A 5,617-nucleotide genomic window follows, 5' to 3' on the forward strand; every position below is an offset into this window, starting at 1 on the left:
AGCAATTAGTCTTCTAAAAGATAAGTAGAATTTGTTGAGACAGACTGAATAGATTAAAAAGAAAAAAACAACAACACTATTTTTTAAACAATTTTATTCTGTTTAGACAACCGCTGTAAAATATAGCAGATGATGAGGTGTAGCAAATTATAATAACATTGTTCCTTTGTTCTTTTCACTACTTAACATTGCTTCAGTTCTCTTGCTGCTGCTGATCAGTCCAACTGATCTCTCCGTCTCTCTCTCTCTCTCTCTCTCTCTCTCTCTCTCTCTCTCTCTCTCTCTCTCTCTCTCTCTCTCTCTCTCTCTCTCCCTCTCTGGCGCGCGCTGTGTGCGCTCTCTTTCTAACATGCTCTTAGGCACAGTAGAATTGAAAATGGGCTGATTTATCAATGTCATGCTCATACTGTGCCGGAAAAATATTGGGGAAACTGCTGCCTTTTCTTTCCTCATCCTTACTATCGTCATTTTCCCTCTACTTATTTTGTATGTTGGTCATTCTCTTGTGAACTATTTCCGGGGTGCCTTGATAGCTGAAGCAGACTTTGCGCTGTTGAGGGTAGAGAGGAGGTGAGCAGAGTGAGCCTGATAGTGATATCTGTTCGGACTTCTCTGTTGACATCCACCCCTTGGCGCTCATATGACCTTATGCAGGTTGCGAGGGCACTCTCTGCCTCCACCCACTCACCTCCTTTGTCTTCTCCTCTGGGTTCCTGACTCTTTTTGCAGCCTTCCTACTGCTACTCCTTGGCTCCTTCTTACTGCTGTCTTTCAGCCAAACCCCTGATTTTCTGGTAGGAAAGATCTACACTTAGCCTTCTCGGACAAGGGCGAAAAATCTCGGAGGTCTAGTGTGCAAGTTGCGCAGGTTAAAGATCCCTTGGGGGTCCAAAATCGATAAAAGAGTAGGCTACGGCCGCCACCCGGGCAAAATTCAAAATTTCCTTCCTATTAAAAATGCTTTGTGTGTCCCGTACGCTCATATGACCTTACGAGCGCCGTAAAACACTTGCCAATTTTATTATTTATTTTTAAATTAGAAGATATTTCTCACCACCAGGCACTAAAATGTTTCCGGTGTCATAAAGACATCCGTCATGATAAACTTTTTTTTCCATTCACACATCAGCTGCATTAGAATATTTCCTCGTCGCATATAATTTAATGTATGAGAAAAAGCAAGGCCTGGCCGTCTCTGTAACATTACCTTTCTGTTAATGTGTTATATATTACATCACAAAAGGTTCAGAATTTTCAAAGAATCTTTGCAAGCTTCCGCTCTCAAGTGTTTCTTCTCGAACGCCCGACATTAATTTGTTGTTGCTCTTCATACCCATTCTCACGAATAAGACACATTGACAGAGATCAGTGTAAAAAGGAAGCTTCTATTCATGACGCTATCAGAAAGACATAATATAATATTACTGTCTTCAATCTTTTCTGTTGTTACCATCCAGAATATTTTTTTTAATGTCGAACAGAAATAGGAGGACCTCTGTATAATCTTGTACAATGATGCATCAAGAGTTCATTCTACGCCCCCAAGCACACATCAGTTCCCCTTCTGCTCAATCAAAGGACAGCGCTTTTAAAGCAAGCAGAAATAAACTCCAGCGCGGGATGCGTAGAATGAACTCTTGATTAGAAGAAAGGGCAAGTTAGACTCTGAAGTACGCCGACTCTTACAAATACCCAGAAATTCTATGAAAGTCTTTAAAAAAACAACCATGGCCCTTTGTCTTTCGACATTACGTTGCTTTTTTCGGCAAATGGTGAGACAAGAAGAACGGACACAATTAATACTGTTCTTGACCGTTGGGCAGAACACTTCGATTCTTTTTTAAATAGACCTTCAAATATGAACTCAACACACAATTCCATAGTTCTTCCACAGACACCCACCATCTTTAAGCTTGCAGGTCTCCCAACTTTTAAGTAAGGGAACTAAAGCAGCTGGTAGAACAGCTGTCTCTGAATAAGCCTCCGGGGGATGATCCGATTTCAGCTGAAATATTATCAGAATTCTACTGTGGTGAATCGCTCATTCAAGGGCTGGCAGAGCTATTCAAAATTATGTTTGATTGTGAACTACCTCAGCAGTTCAAAGACCAAACAACTGTGCATACGTACAACCCCCCCCCCCCCCCCCCCCCCCCAAAAAAAAAAAAAAAAAATTCCAACAAACAGATAGACAAACAACAAAAGCAACAAAAAAAAACTAAACTAAAAACGAAAACAAAAAACAACAGCCAAAAAAAACAAAACAACAACAAACAAACACCCAACCCAAAGGTGATCGTCGTCGCTTTTCACTCCTCTGCATTGCTGGAGTGATTCTTGACAGTACTTTCCTGAACCGCTTACTTGTCCATTTCCCTGCAAATATTCCACTGCCTGAAAGTCAGTGTGGCTTTCGGGGAGAGAGAGGCATAGCGGAATAACATGATACATGTATTTGTTGCCCGGCAAATACAAGAGAAAAGCTGAGAAAGAACAAAACATGGATCTTTACTTGTCATTTGTTGACCTCACTATTGTATTTGACACCGTCTGCGGTGAAGCCCTGAGGAAAATTATTGTAAAATTCAGATGCTCACCTTGGTTCACCACCACTAGGAGATATAATTTCATGATTGGCACGATGGCATGCTGGCTAGAGTCAAGAGCCACTGAAAACTTTCTGAGCCTTTCACTATCATAAATTGCGTGAAGAAAGGTCGTGTACATTGGCTCCAATTCTTTTCAGCATCATTTTCTCTGAAATCTTGGTGGACGCTTTCAGATTCAGATTAACCAAGCATGACTGTTAGTTAAGAACTGACTTGAATGTTCATGACGCACGAGTCCTTTCGAAGTTGAAAGCCAAACAAGCTAAAAAGGTTCTGAGATGTGATCTCCTGTTTGCCGTGGATGACTGCCCTGTTGTCCCACGTCGAGATAAAAAACAAGCAAGAATGCATGAATTCTTCCTCCAGCGCATTAGACAATTTTGAGTTTATCGTCAGCACAAAAAGACTGAAGTTCCTCTACCAACCTGCCCAAAACTCACAAACATAGTACCCCCCACATAGCCTGTTCATTTTCGTCTTGAATTAAAACAAAATACAATCAGATATCGGTCTATTCAATTTTCTTAGGTCTTTGCATGTGGGCCCTAAAGTTAGATGACCAACAGAATCTAAAAGCCCATTCATTCAGTGGCCATGCAAACTCACTTTCCGACAAGCTTTCTTTGGTATTTGCCTAATGCCTGTTTAAAAAATTATGAATGAATGCAACTGGAGAGTTAATGCATACACCTCAAACAAAAAAGTGTACCTATTTTTCATCAACACCACACTTTAACAGCTTCGGTGAGTTCTTGTCGAAAGACACCTGGAGAAGTCTTGACAGCCGTGGGATGAAATCTACAAGCTAACACTGAAATGTGGAGGCAGGGTGGTGTCGATGTCTCAAAATGAACTATTTGTGTGCTAGATTATTGTTGATCATTAAAATTTATCTTAGTGATCCTGCGTATGCAGACAAGGGGCGGATTTATTATTTTTTAAGTTAGTAAATGGTTAAATAGAGAAATGTTACAAGAGAAACGTTGTTATTACTGGATGAAGATTTTAATTTTTTTTTTTTAAATTATTTAATTTAATTAATTTTTTTTTTGGGGGGGGGGGGGGGTAGATGTTTCTGTTTGGTCGCTGGCCTGTAGAAGTGCCATGCAAAATGCTAAGTTTCCAGGGCATATGTATAATAAATGAGCTAGAATCTGGTGGGTTCATCACGGACAGACACAAGTGAAACAAGCTACTATAGATCTAGGCCTATAGTCAGAATTGACTTGTTGCAACGTCTTACCGTTGTCTTTCAGCCCCGCCTCCGCCCCCGGCAGTATCACAAGAAAGCCGAAGAAGCCAAGATTACGCCGGCCCTAGGCCTTGAAGGCATATCTGGCGCCGGCCCTATCGACAGTGGCCGTTGAAACATTCGGCGCTTTCGGTCCGCTAACAACCCCAGTTCCTTCAGAAAGTCGGTCGTCGGTTGGCAAACGCCACAGGTGACCCAAGGGAAATATATGAGGTGGAATTGTTAGACAGAATCTCTTTGAGGAAAGATGCAACGCGTTCTCAATATTGGCGGCCCTAATGGCGCGCGAGTGATGGATCACTGCTCCTTGGACATCAATCGACATGCCCTCATACTCACAGTAGGACACTGATTCACCGATAGTCAGCGATTTCCTAAAGAACTGCTTACTTTTAATACAAAATGGGCACATCCGCTTGGGATGAGAGGGACAGAGGTTCCCGATCCTCCAACTTTCTCATGACCATTCTGTATTATATTGCTGTGAGCATTGTCTCCAGACTGAAACACTGTTTCATTTTTACTCCTTCTTCCAATATAAAATTGCCACGTCCCTTATTAATTTCATAGTTGCCCTTGGGGTATTGTCTCCTAGTAACAGGTGACAATTGATGCTAATATCGTGACAGAGAAATCAAAACTATAGCGTGTGGTAAAAAATTCGGGGTGCAACGTTAAGCTATCCCCAATAATCTCTTTAACTGGTAAATCCATTTCAGCCATACTTTGCAAAGCAGTTTTATTGTATCTGTATTACCTGTATTACCTGTCCTGGGCAACAACGTCATTGCACTCCGGGCAGGTCCATATATAAGTGCTCAGTTCCCCCTGCACCAAAGCCCGAAAGGTATCCATACTGATTGTTGCGATGGCTGTCTGATTATGGCGACGTCTTTCCTTTCCAGATAATCGTTCCTTTCTTCCTTCTCCCCTCTCTATCCCCATTTCCCGCATCCTGATGATTGCGTGGTGTTCTGCTGTCTCGACCCTATCTTCTTCATCCCGCAACTTTTTCTCAAGGGTCTTCAACACTTCTCCATTGTCAAATTTCACCTCACCATCTACCACGGCACTGGCCTCCCCATTGCCTTTCACTCCAGAGTGCCCAAGACAGAATAGATCTATCCACGTGATGGCTCAATTGGTCTTACTGCCGGTGGCGGAGGTGGGGCTGAAAGACCAATTGTATCAATTTGTCTGAACTTATTCATGTCACAGCCCACATATTACCCTTTTTAGTGACAAAAAGCATTACAAGAAATTAATTTTGTGAACACATTTTTGCACTAGAGGTTCTCAAAACACGTCCAATAAGCCTAATAATATAGATTCTAGCGATTAGAGAAACATGGCATAGATTATTTGCTTTTAAAAAACGATTATATTTCTCCAAATGTAAACCTTTAGAAATCTGTAGAAATTACCACCCACTTGGATTTTTTGTTAGTATTTGGCTTTATTAAAGGGGGGGCTAGAATACAACTAACATGTGTTTACAAAAATTTTAATCTGTTAGGGGGGGGGGCTACAAGTCATTGTGCAAAAGCTAACTATTCCGATTCGGGATTTTTCACTAGTAGTAGATCTAGTAGGGGAAGTTGGATTGCGACAGTCTACTCATCAAAAGTAAATAGGTCTAGATTCTAGCTGTTTGAAAACCAACGGAATGTTTCTGGCATACGTACAGGGCACAGAATTCTACACTAAGTGTAGAATTCTGTGGTACACATAGATGTACTCTATGGTGGTACAGTGT

Source organism: Aplysia californica, unplaced genomic scaffold (genome assembly GCF_000002075.1).
Source record: "Aplysia californica isolate F4 #8 unplaced genomic scaffold, AplCal3.0 scaffold00429, whole genome shotgun sequence".
Taxonomy (NCBI): domain Eukaryota; kingdom Metazoa; phylum Mollusca; class Gastropoda; order Aplysiida; family Aplysiidae; genus Aplysia; species Aplysia californica.